Consider the following 14,108-nt stretch of genomic DNA (forward strand, 5'->3'; position numbering starts at 1 on the left):
ATCATCTGTACAGATTTTTTTTAACTTCACTGTAGGATCAGTACCCGCCCCCTGGTCACTGCTTCCCATACTCATGTTCAAGACTATGCCCGTGCTGCACCCCTTCAGTGGAACGCACTTCCCCGCTCCATTAGCCTCTCCCCGACCTTGCAAAGCTTCAAACGGGCACTAAAAACCCACCTATTCATCAAAAAATACCCTCCTGATGCATAACCCAGTCCTGAGGCCGCGCCTCCACCCCCCTGCCTCATGCCGTGAACATATCAGCTTTGCTTGCATACTGCCATCAGGCTTCCTCCCGCTTGCCTGCACCTCTTGTCATCTGCCTGTCACCCCTCTTCACTAGATTGTTAGCTCTTCAGAGCAGAGCCCACTTTCCTCTTGTTATCTAAGCCCTCGTCTCGACACATTTCACTCGCATCTCTCCCCTACTCAATGACCATCTTTACCCTGCTAGTAAAGGCTCATCTCCATCTATGGCCACCAGCCCCTAGTAGTATGATGATCACTCCCTCAATACTTACATCTTAGCTGTATTATGTCTTGAGAATGTGTGGTGCTCTATGTAACCTGTACTCTATTTCTGTTATTTATTTACTGTAATGCTATGTTTTGTCTCCCTGTACTGTCCTTTGTACGGCGCTGCAAAACACATGTGGCGCCTTATAAATAAAATGTAATAATAATAATAATACCTGAAAGTTATGTTTGACATGGAGAAGGTTCCGCTTCATCCAGCTTTATGCAAGGTACTATATGTAGTAAATGTTGGTTTTTTTTTACCAATATACACAACTATTTTTTGTATTAATTCAACATATTTCCACTTTATTGCAGACATTGTGGCAAAGGGAGTGCAATAGCGCCGAGTCCCAGATGCGGCTCCCTTATATGGAATTCAAAACCTGCAAGATCCGACGCAGGATAAAAACAATACTGTGATGTGATCAAAAGAAATTAATGTTATTGAAGTTAATAATACTGTAAGAACAAAAACAAGCCCAAATTATGTGATTTTAGTTGATTTTATGATTTACTTTAAAAAAAAAGCAGCAAATTTGTTAGCAGTTGGTCAAAACCATGTGCATTGCGGGGGTGGGGGCTGATATAACATGTTCAGAGATTTGGGTGGGATGTGTTCAAACTGAAATCTAAATTGCAGTGTAAAAATAGAGCAGCCAGTATTTACCCTGCACAGAAACAAAATAACCCACCCAAATCTAACTCTCTCTGCAAATGTTATATTCTTCCCCCCTGCAGTGCACATGGTTTTGCACAACTGCTAACAAATTTGCTGCTGCGATCAACTCTGAATTACCCCCACAGATCCATAACAAGAACCCAAAACCCGTGATTTGGGCCGGCACACATCCCTAAACAGAATATGTATAAAATAGCATAGTAAAAAGCAAATTAAGAAAAATCACAAAGCATGGCTAAATCGCTGAGTCTATGGCATTCCAAGCCAGCCATGCTATACATGACAGAATATAGGAAAGGTTACATAATTATAGGCTTCTGCATTGTGTAAAAGCAAATCTATCAGTACAAACTGCAATATGAACACTATTCTTATCCTTTATTTCAATGTGCCACAATGGTTCCACAGCGCCTTACATAGTACTGTACATAAATGAGCAGAACTGGAAAACAGTGACTTACTGTACAGTACAAGACAATATTGCAAAAGTACATGTTATATATTGCTGCATCGGTGGCCATAACACTCAAGTAAGCAGTAGGGCGGCAGCAACTAAGTGCTATGTGCCGTTGTAAGTAGTATGGACTACGTAGATATTAGTATAAGTAAGAGAAGGAAAAGCACATGAGGGGGGAGGGCCCTGCTTAAGAGAGCTTACATTCTAAAGGGGAGTGACAGACATTGATGACAAAGATGAAACATAAAAACATAGAATTTGATGGCAGATAAGAACGACTTGGCCCATCTGCCCTTTTTTATTTCATTTTTTTTAACCATATTTTTAGCTCAATCCTTATTTGATCCTTATTTCTTTGTAAGGATGTCATTATTTCTATCCCATGCATGTTTAAATTGCTCTACTGTCTTAGCCTCTACCACCTCTGATGGGAGGCTATTCCACTTGCCCACTACCCTTTCTGTGAAGTAATTTTAAAAGCAAATTTCCCCTGAACCTCCCCCCCTCCAGTCTCAGTGCATGTCCTCGTGTCCTATTGCTTCTCTTCATTTGGAGAATGTTTCTCTCCTGGACTTTGTTAAAACCCTTGATATATTTGAAAGTTTCTATCATGTCCCACCTTTCCCTTCTCTGCTCTAAACTATACATATTGAGATTTTTTAGTCTTTCTGGGTATGTATTGTGATGTAGGCCATGCACCATTTTAGTTGCCCTTCTCTGTACAGTCTCTAATGTATTAATATCCTTTTGAAGATATGGCCTCCAGAATTGAACACAGTATTCTAGATGAGGCTGTACCAATGACCTATACAGTGGCAGCCAATGACCTATATGACCTAACAGTAAGCATGGAACAGAGGGTTAGGATGAGAGATGGCTAGGTTTGATGAAGAAGTGGGTCTTGAAAGCCGGTTTGAAGTTTTGTAGAGAGTTGGAGAGTCTGACAGGATGATAGAGAGAATTCAAGAGATAGGGAGCAGCATGTGCAAAATCTTAGAGGAGGGAGTGTGAGGAAGTTATCAGTTGGCAGCAGGGGCAGCAATCATTTGTGAAGAGACATGGATGGGTGGGAGTATGAAAGCAGATGAGATCAGAGATGTACATGGGAGAGGAATGGGTAAAAGGTTTTTAAGTGAGTGTAAAAAGCTAAAATGCATTCTGAAGGGGAAGGGAGACCAGTGAAGGTCTTGTATTAGAGGAAAGGCAGACTTAGTACTGCATGTAGCCTGATATATAATCATACCATTCCTTGGACCTTGGCGCATACTAGAAGCCCAGAGGCAAGAAAGTGTTGGTGCCCCCTCCTCCATTCACATTTACTACCAACACCCTGTAAAAGCAGCACCGAGACACAAACTCCAGGTGTGCCGAGATGGGGGGTAGTAATCATCTGGGCCCAAGCTAATTAGAGTGTCTCAGCCCGAGTCATCTACTAAGGGGGCCATGGTCCTCCTGAGTGGCTGCCTGTGCCTCCTGTACAGTTGTGAGGAGGAGACAATAGAGTGGGAGGCATGTCATTGAAGAAGGCATGCGGGACCCAGGTATATGACAAAAAAAAAAGAGTACAGAGACAACAGGATCCAGGCCGGACACAGAGCATACTGAGTGCTATGCAGCCCCAAGGAGCTGCCTGGCTGGTAAAGTCTGGTGTGAGACTGGGGGCACAGCCGCATCATCCTTGTAGAGGCCGAGATCTGCTCCCCCCACACATGGTGGGTCTGCTGGAGGTACACTGCCGATGCGGCTGTGGGAAAGACCGGATCTATGGTATTAAAAGGGTGACTCCCTGGGGAACAATGCCTGGGAACGAGAGACCAAGCTCTGATTCCCCCTCCCTGGAGAAGGGAAGGTGTCGGGGCTGCTGAGGGGAGAAGGCATTCTCAGATCTTTGGCATCTGGAGGGAGTTGGATGTGTTGAGCTAACGTGGCCCCTGGCGTGGTGTGGTGGGGGCTCTTCTCTAGTCGGAGTGCAGTGTGACTGGATGCAGGGGAGCTGTGGGCCCTGGAGGCAGTCCAGGCCCCATAGCAGCTGCATCCCCTGCATCCACGGTAGATACGACACTGTGTGTGTGTGTGTGTGTGTGTGTGTGTGTGTGTGTGTATATGTGTGTGTATATATATATATATATATATATATACACTGCTCAAAAAATAAAAGGAACACTTAAACAACACAATGTAACTCCAAGTCAATCACACTTCTGTGAAATCAAACTGTACACTTAGGAAGCAACACTGATTGACAATCAATTTCACATGCTGTTGTGCAAATGGAATAGACAACAGGTGGAAATTATAGGTAATTAGCAAGACACCCCCAATAAAGTAGTTGTTCTGCAGGTGGTGACCACAGACCACTTCTCAGCTCCTATGCTTTCTAGCTGATGTTTTGGTCACTTTTGGAAGCTGGCGGTGCTTTCACTCTAGTGGTAGCATGAGACGGAGTCTACAACCCACACAAGTGGCTCAGGTTGTGCAGCTCATCCAGGATGGCACATCAATGCAAACTGTGGCAAGAAGGTTTGCTGTGTCTGTCAGCGTAGTGTCCAGAGAATGGAGGCGCTACCAGGAGACAGGCCAGTACATCAGGAGATGTGGAGGAGGCCGTAGGAGGGCAACAACCCAGCATCAGGACCGCTACCTCCGCCTTTGTGCAAGGAGGAACAGGAGGAGCACTGCAAAATGACCTCCAGCAAGCCACAAATGTGCATGTGTCTACTCAAACGATCAGAAACAGACTCCATGGGGGTGGTATGAGGGCCCGACGTCCACAGGTGGGGGTTGTGCTTACAGCCCAACACTGGGCAGGACGTTTGGCATTTGCCAGAGAACACCAAGATTGGCAAATTCGCCACTGGTGCCCTGTGCTCTTAACAGATGAAAGCAGGTTCTCACTGAGCACATGTAACAGACATAACAGAGTCTGGAGACGCCAAGGAGAACGTTCTGCTGCCTGCAACATCCTCCAGCATGACCAGTTTGGCAGTGGGTCCAGTAATGGTGTGGGGTGGCATTTCTTTGGGGGGCCACACAGCCCTCCATGTGCTCGCCAGAGGTAGCCTGACTGCCATTTGGTACTGAGATGAGATCCTCAGACCCCTTGTGAGACCATATGCTGGTGCGGTTGGCCCTGGGTTCCTCCTAATGCAAGACAATGCTAGACCTCATGTGGCAGGAGTGTGTCAGCAGTTCCTGCAACACGAAGGCATTGATGCTATGGACTGGCCTGCCCTTTCCCCAGACCTGAATACAATTGAGCACATCTGGGACATCATGTCTCGCTCCATCCACCAACGCCACGTTGCACCACAAACTATCCAGGAGTTGGCGGATACTTTAGTCCAGGTCTGGGAGGAGATCCCTCAGGAGACCATCCGCCACCTCATCAGGAGCATGCCCAGGTGTTGTAGGGAGGTCATACAGGCACGTGGAGGCCACACACACTACTGAGCCTCATTTTGACTTGTTTCAAGGACATTACATCAAAGCTGGATCAGCCTGTAGTGTGTTTTCCCACTTTAATTTTGAGTGCGACTCCAAATCCAGACCTCCATGGGTTAATAAATTTGATTTCCATTGATAATTTTTGTGTGATTTTGTTGTCAGCACATTCAACTATGTAAAGAAAAAAGTATTTAACAAGAATATGGCTGCACAAGTGCTGGACTTTTGGACAGCCTGGTTTAATTCACATTGATTGGCAGAAAGTGAAATCATGCTTTTGTGTCAGATACTGTATGTTTCAAATCAAGTTGTTTCATTGTGACTTGTCAAGTTTTGCAACAGTATTATGCTGTTTTATATAAGATAGATAGATAGATAGATAGATAGATAGATAGATAGATAGATAGATAGATATAGATAGATAGATTTTTAAAGGTTCCCTGTGAATATTGTGGAAGTTTTCTGGTTGGATAAAGAGTGATATTTGTATCTTAAAAGATCGCCAGATAAGTCACACATTAATTTAAAATTTGGTACAGAGACATTATTCACATTTTTAATTCAAATTAGTGCTTCTCAGTTTCTTGTTTTTAAGATTTAGGGGGTAATTCTGAGTTGATCGCAGCAGCAAGTTTGTTAGCAATTGGGCAAAACCATGTACACTGCAGGGGGGGCAGATGTAACATGTGCAGAGAGAGTTAGATTTGGGTGGGTTATTTTGTTTCTGTGCAGGGTAAATACTGGCTGCTTTATTTTTAAACTGCAATTTAGATTTCAGTTTGAACATACCCCACCCAAATCTAACTCTCTCTGCACATGTTATATTTGCCCCTCCTGCAGTACATATGGTTTTGCCCAACTGCTAACAAAGTGGGTAATTCCGAGTTGATGGCAGCATCAAATTTCTTAGCAGTTGGGTAAAACCATGTGCACTGCAGGGGGGGCAGATGTAACATGTGCAGAGAGAGTTTGATTTGGGTGGGTTATTTTGTTTCTGTGCAGGGTAAATACTGGCTGCTTTATTTTTAAACTGCAATTTATATTTCAGTTTGAACACACCCCACCCAAATCTAACTCTCTCTGCAAATGTTATACCTGCCTCCCCTGCAGTGCACATGGTTTTGCCCAACTGCTAACAAATTTGATGCTGCGATCAACTCGGAATTACCCCCAAAGTTGCTGCTGCGATCAACTCAGAATTAGGCCCTCTGTCAGGCGTTTCTTACAAGTGATGCTTTTTGAATCAAGCAACCTTCATATATTTAAGTACATTGTGTTTGCTTTATATAATTTAATAGGTGTATATGCACTGTATTTATATTTATAGCACATTCAAAATAATCTAGGAATTACAATGTATATAGTTACTGAACCAGTACAATCACTAAAAAGATATGGTTTTAAAATGCAATCAAGAAATGCATTAAGGTTTGCATACAATACTATGGTACATTAACACTCTTTTATTACACGTTTAGTTTGCAGATCAATACAGTAGGTACCAGTTGGCACTGGCATTGCTGGTTTAACTGATGAGTTAGTAATATAATAAAAAACTGGTTTAACATTTTTTGCATTTCTGAGTTTGATAGTGCTAGTGTAGAGTGTGAATCAAATCACATAGCCACTTTGTCTTAGAGATGTGCAGTTCGGTTCTCCAGAAATCAGAATCCACCGGAATTATGTGGATCTGAACTGGACCCGACCCCAGACTCTGGAATTGAGGTTTCCTCACCCTAATCACCTTGCGGTCACTTCTAGTATTTGGAATGCACAATTGGAATGTAGCAGCAACTCCCATTCTCTGATAAGTGCTGGGGTATGTGGTACAGTACAAGTGTATGTATGAGTGCAAGTGAGAAATCAGTTCTCCAAAGCTTTTGACCCCAAATGTGGGATTCTTAGGGAACTCTGCTTATCCATAATGGCCATATATTGTGCACTAATAAATAATAAATCCTGATAATAGCAGGGATGGACATCAACCATTGATGATTGCAAATCATCAATGGTTGGTTTCCAATGTCAAATAGCTTGCTAATGGTGGCAGAAACCCAATGGCACTCTATTATCTATTATCTATGGTAAGACACCCCCATGTGTAGAATAGCTTCACCCCCTGATGGACACGCAAAACCTCGCTCCCAGGCTTTGATTGGCCTGTAGGCTTACTAATGCATAGCATGGAATACCATCGGTGGTTGAAACCATTGATGGATTACTTGTGAATTGCTTTATACTATTGAGGTAAACTACCAATGGTACCATCAATGGAAACCATAGATGATTAACCAACCAATGGCCATCGCTAGATAATAGCCATTCAAGTTGTTTCTTATCTTTTGTAATTAACTGACATTTTCCTTATGTGTCTTGTAGCAAATAGAGATTTACAGTTGTCTAATCTTTTATAAATTTAGAGGCAATTTATGATATCTACAGTTCATTGAAATGGAAAGTAATTTAGAATAAAAAGTATTTAAACAGATTTTAAATAGTCTGTTCATAGATGGCTACAATAAAATTCACAGATGACTCTTACATTTTATGATGCTTTGCATAGTGCAGAAAAAAAATCAGGATCATGCATTTCAATGCCTTGTTTTTAAAAGCAACTTTCTTATACATCTTATTAAGCATTCATATAATGTATAGCTGAAAATGCAAACAGATGTATCCAGTAGCTAGATATACTTATTTCCATTTCTGATGTGCACAGATAACATTATAGCAAGTTTCTATACATTTACCACCCAACCTTTTATCTGTAATGGTGAAAATATAATGAGATAAAGTACATACAGTACAATACGCTTGAAATAAACTATAATGTGGGTTGTCAGAATGCTTAGGATTGTTTTGTGGAATAAAATATGTAATTTTCCTGGGGGTTAAATTAGAATTCATGAAATTTGCAGACCTTGATATATCACAATGTATGAGTCTGTGTATGTGGACATAATAAGAATATAAATAACTGGATGAAACAGAACTAGGATACATTTAAAACAAAAAGTGAATACAGTAAATGTAAAATTCTGAAATATATAAAATGACGATAAAAGAGTAGGAATAATAGAACATATAAAGGAGCTACGACATGAAGATGTGAAGATGGAAGCTGTCAGGACAACATGATAACTATGCAAACAAGCAGTGGTAACAGCTCAGTCATTCTGGAGATCATTATATCAGGTGCTAGAAAAAAGGGAGCAAACAGCAGAAAGAAAGGGGGTGGGGTTGCTTTTTCTCCCCTGGTATCCCCCCAGAACACTGACTTTTACCTGTAACAATACTTGAACCTATCTGGTAATAATATACAGCGATAATTGTTACACTAATTTGCAAATGCATGGAAAAGATGCTGAGCCGCGTCAAGGCTTCTCTGTTGTCAGCAGTCCTAACACTACATAATAGCAGTACCCACATAGGGCTATGTGATTTGTCTACAGTAAGGCCTCATGATAAAGGCTCATACAAAATTGCATCCAGATTGAGGGCTAGCTTACCTGATTGAGCTGTTACCACTGTTTGCATGTGTAAGAAAACATTGAATGGGAGCAGCATTTGCATGCTGGTCCTTGTAGTGTTAATGGGAGATCTTAGGGGTGACTCTCAGGTAAGCTAGCCCTCAATCTGGATGCAATTTTGTGGGCACTGCTATTATGTAGTGTTAGGACTGCGGACATCAGAGAGGCCTTGACGTGGCACAGCAGCTTTTCCATGTATTTGCAAATTAATTTAACAAATATCTTTGACATTCTATTACCAGATAGGTTCAAGTATTCTTACAGGTAATAGTTAGTCTAAAAGTGGGAGAGAAAGAAGGCTCTTGTGTGGGCGCACTCTGTACAGTAAAAAGTTCCTATGAAATATGTCAAAGAATGTTTAAAACATAACTTTTATTGGTATTAATGTAAACATAATTTACCCATCTAAATGATCCATGAAAAAAATAGGGATTTAGAAAAAATCTTAAAATGTTCTGGTCTCTTGTTAAGAAGAGTGATTGGAAAGGTTGTAGACACAGAATTGTCATACCACCATTTCCCCTGACCAGTACAAATTTCTGTATTAATCGGACCGAGGAGTGGTCAAAGCATTATTGTAGGAATATCCAACTATAATCACTATTATTAAGTGGATATGTTGCTAATCAATGATCACCAGACTTTAGCACCTGAATCACTTGACAAATGTCACAATTGTGAGTAAAAAAGACATTGGGCTGCACTGAACATTCGCTGAGTAAATAAAGAGATATAGAACAGAAATAGTGGTGATACTGCTGTTGGCGAGTTCTTCTCACACAGAGAGGAAACAGATTCCTGCTCTACAACACCAAGTATTCCCAGGCAGTCTCCTTTCCTGGTACTGACCCGGCCCAACGCTGTTTAGCTTCCAAGATCGGACGAGATCGGGCGATGGCAGCGTGGTATGATAGTAGAGAATAGTATGATCAGTACGCCAATGAGAGTGCACCTTTATAGGAAGTAATAGGTAGGAAATGATAGAAAAACGAGAAAGAAATTGAAAGATAAGCAAAAATAGGTGGATCTGCTTTCCACGTTAGGCACGGTTCAACAGTACCCACGTCCGTGGTTCTGTGATCCGTGGATCGTGGATGAGAGTCCACGAGACAGGTGAAGAAGTGAATGAATCTAGATTGGTGTTCTTGATTGTTAGGGTTATGACCCAGACTTGGTAATAGATTAAGTTAATGACAAAGAGTATTACTGTGGATAAGGTTTATCTAACAAAAATGATCACCACAGTAAATTGTTTAGGCAGCCTGCCCCCAAATGCTGTCACTAGGATCTTCCTAGGAAATATCAGTTATCACAGAGTATGGTGCTAGGCGATGGTATTATCGCCACAATAAACAAATAAGTTAATTAGGCAGCCTGCCCAAAAATGCTCTAAGAATAGTAAATGAACACAGGCATGTATATAGCATGCACAATGAATTTCCTACACAGAGAACACAGTGATTAATTTAGCATGCCAACAATTCACAATTCATACAGATCAAATGCAAACAAATGCAAAAAAAAATCAAACAGTATCATACAAATTCATAATCCTAAATAGGAAGAAAAAAACAGCTGACCTGTGATTAGGAATGAACCTGACAGGCTATATCTGTCAGGTGCTGCAAAGAAATAAATGAATAAACATGTAGGTGAAAATGTAAAAGATAATAATGTGCTGGCCTCTGTTGGAGACTGGAAATGTAGCCCGTATCAGAGGACAATACCCTACATAGGGAAAAAAATCTATGCTCTAATAGGCAATTAGTATAGATGCACTGGTGGTGTGCCTGAGTGTGATATTGCTGTCTGTGAGTCCACAGAACAGCGGGGGCTTACAGCACTCCAATCAGAGGGCAGACGAATGGATCAGCGCATGGTCAGGTGCAGAAGGCTGGTGCCATGTAGTCACTCCATATGCGGACCCCCGTGGGAAGACGCGTTTCACCAGTATCGGGCTTGATCACTTCCAGGTTCGGATGTGTAGGCGGGGGGACGGGTTTAAAGCAGTTTGCTTTGTGCGTCAGACCAGTAACAGAGTGAATGCGGTGGGCAGCGGCACCGCGTCAGCGGCCACGCCCGCCGTCGCTAGGGGGAAGTGCAGGAATGTTGCGCATGTCAGCTAGTCGCTGATGGGGCCGGAGTCGCCATGTTGGAAAAGGGATGAAGTTAAAAGAGTTGTGAGCATGTCTGGGGACCTTACGCGAGGCCCTAAACGCCATTGTAAATAAGGGATAAGATAGTACCAGATACGTAGAAGTGTGGGCAGACGGAGATTCACAAAAAATATTGATTTCAAAAATGTGTGCCTTGCAGGTTAGAAAAAGGGGATAGGAGAGACTGTAAACTTAACAGGATATGAAGATATTAATGAGTATAGACAAGAACATTGTTGAATGACATTGAAAGGAAACAGTTAAGGGAAAATGGGAGGAGAGATGAAAGAGTAAATAGGAAATATCGTATATAGGATAAATGACAGAAAAAAGGGAAACCAATAGGGTCGTGCGGGAAATGATAGAAGGGGAAGAATTGGTTAATGTGATTGCATTATGTGCAAAAGGTGAAATGAAATGACAGTGAAGGTACTGGAAAAATGAAAGTGACATGGATTTGAAAATGGGATAAAAATGCAAATAACATTAAAATATAAATAAACATGAAAATAAAAATAAAATAAAAATGAAAATAAAAATAATAAAAAGTAAAGATAGATGAATAAAAATAATAAAAAATAAAATAAAATAAAAATTGATTGTGTGCTGAATGGATAAGATTGAAAGGTGAGGATGGATTGTGGACTGATGATATAAATTAGCAGTGTGACTGGTTAACAAACATTTAATTAAAGGTGGTGCCTGTTAATCGAAAGGGGAAAAGAATGGCAGGGGACATGATAATGAATGGGGGGGGGAGGAGGGTGATGGGGGTAATAGATGGAATGTGGGAATACGAGGGGGTGTGAGTGTAGGTAAGTGAGGTGGAATAGGGTGTTGAGAGGAGGAAATGGAAGATATTGCAATAGGGAAGGTGACTGGGATTACATGGTTGGACCTGAGTTGGGACACTCTGGGATGCAGGGAGGCAGGTGAATATGAGGGTGAGGTGAAAAGTGAGATGCAAGTGTGATTAGTGACAAGGAACTAGGAAGGAAACTAGGGGCGAAAAAAAGCACCGTAAGTAGGCAGATAGGATATAAAAGGTGCATGGAAAGAGCAAAATAGTGTAAAGAGTGATCATAAAGTGATGAAGTGAATTGGGGAAATGAAAGGGGAGGTGACTAAATGAGATAAATGGTGTATTGTATTAGGGTATACAACAAGAATAGGCTGGAATGGTAGAACTGTTAATTCACAGGAAAACCGCGTAATTGATATTTTCGTTCAGACCAAAGGGCTTGAGACTGTTGAGGCGAAAGATCCACTCGCTCTCTTTTTTATAGAGTTCTTTGGTGATGTCTCCCCCTCGTATGCCCAAATGAACGTGGTCCAAGCCAAAGACCTTAAATTCTTTGATGGATCCTTTATGGTGAAAGTGAAAATGCCTGGCAACCGAGGTAAGCTGTTTCATGAGTGCCAGATCTTTTGCAGCATTGCGAATAATTCCCAAATGTTCCAGGACCCTTTCTTTTAATTTACGTGTGGTCATTCCAATATATTTAAGATTGCACCCACAAGTTATGCAGTAAATCACTGCTTGGGTATTGCAGTTGAAAAAATGATGTAGTGTGATTGCTTGCCCGAATCTGTCAATGACAGTGTTGGTTTGTGATATCTGTGGTCATGATTTGCATTACCACACGGAAAGGAGCCAGAAATTGATGTTTTTTTGGGGGTGGATGTGACAAAATGGCTACGTACTAGTTGGTCTTTTATATTCTTAGATCGACGCCAACTCATCTGTAATGGAGAGTCCAGGAACGGGGATAAATCTGGATCCAGCTGTAGGATGGGAAGGTGTTTAGTTATAACATTTTTCAACATTCTCCATTCAGGACAGAATGTCCCTATAAATCTTAGGGTGTCATCCGGTTTGGTGTCCTCTTTGTTCTTCCCAAAAATTAAACTCTCCCTCTTGACTGCTGTGGTGGGCGAGTATGCTCGTTTGAGTGAGCGTTTACTATAACCTCTGGCTAGGAGGCGTTGGGTAAGTTCTCTGCTCTTGATTTTAAAGACTTGATCCTCTGAGCAGTTGCGTCTCAGCCTGAGGTACCCCCCTTTGGGGATATTTTCAATGGTTGGAGGAAAATGTGAACTGGTTTGAAAGAGGAGACTATTGGTTGCAGTCTCCTTGCGATATAATTCTGTTTCCAGAAAGCCTGTGTCAGATTTGTAAATATTGAGATCAAGAAAGGGGACCATCTCCATGCTGATGGTATGAGTCAATGTAATATTGAGATTATTAGTGTTAAGGAGTTGAATAAAGTCCATAAGAAGACCTCTTTCTCCGTTCCAAATAATGAATATGTCGTCAATATATCTTAGCCACAATGTCACGTGCGTAGTGTATTTTTCATTGATGGTATTGAAAATGTAGAGGTGCTCCCACCACCCCAAAAAGAGGTTTGCATAAGTGGGTGCACACGCAGCACCCATTGCAGTTCCTCTTACTTGCAGAAAAAATTGATCTTGAAAAACAAAATAGTTTTGGGAAAGAACAAAGTGAAGTCATTTTAGAAGAAAATCCAAAAAATCCTTTTCTCCTCCTTGGTCCAGGTAGTACTTGACTGCTGTCAGGCCATGATGGTGATTAATACTTGTGTACAATGCCTCCACATCTAGAGTCACTAGGAGAAAGTCATTCTCAAAGTGTATATCATGAATTTTACGTAATAGATCCGATGTGTCCTGCAAGTAGGAGGGTAAATCAAGAACAAATTCACGTAAGTGTAAGTCCAGAAATCGACTGGGTTGCTCCAGAAGCCCACCATTACCTGACATTATTGGTCTGCCAGGTGGCTGATGGGCATTTTTATGGATCCTAGGCAAAAGATAAAAAGTAGGTATTTTTGGATTCTGGACAGTAAGATATTGTAATTGTTGTTTAGTGATGGTGCCTTGGGTAGCAGCCTCTTGTAATAAGATATTATAGGCATTCAAAATTCTGGTGGTAGGATCGCTGAGAAGTTTCTTATAACATGAGAGATTGTGTAATTGTCGATGTGCTTCAGTAATGTACATTTCACGAGGCCAGAGTACAATATTACCACCTTTGTTGGATGGTTTTATGATTATATCATGCCAAGTTCCCATTTCTTGCAGGGCTTTTCTTTCTTTGAATTTGAGATTTTGAGAAGAGTGGTGAAGGCCATTTCTAGTTTGAACATAGAGATCGTCAAATTCTTTAGACACCCGGTTCAAAAAGACCCTGACCTCTGGGCTGGTATTGTCAGGAGTAAAAAAAGGAAGATTTGGGTTTACATTTCGGTCTGTGGGTGATTGTTCCATCCATATTGGATTCCATTTGAAGTTCTTCT

General features: G+C 41.5%; 1 long non-coding RNA gene and 1 pseudogene across 1 annotated transcript in view; both read right to left on the reverse strand.

Moving 5' to 3' along the window:
• The window catches only part of LOC134960950 (uncharacterized), a 123,394-nt gene that overhangs the window by 38,266 nt on the left and 71,020 nt on the right, over nucleotides 1–14,108 (reverse strand). The gene's annotated exons all lie outside the window — the stretch shown is intronic.
• Nucleotides 9,433–9,551, reverse strand: LOC134953290 (5S ribosomal RNA; annotated as a pseudogene).

The sequence above is a fragment of the Pseudophryne corroboree genome, chromosome 1 (genome assembly GCF_028390025.1).
Source record: "Pseudophryne corroboree isolate aPseCor3 chromosome 1, aPseCor3.hap2, whole genome shotgun sequence".
NCBI lineage: Eukaryota > Metazoa > Chordata > Amphibia > Anura > Myobatrachidae > Pseudophryne > Pseudophryne corroboree.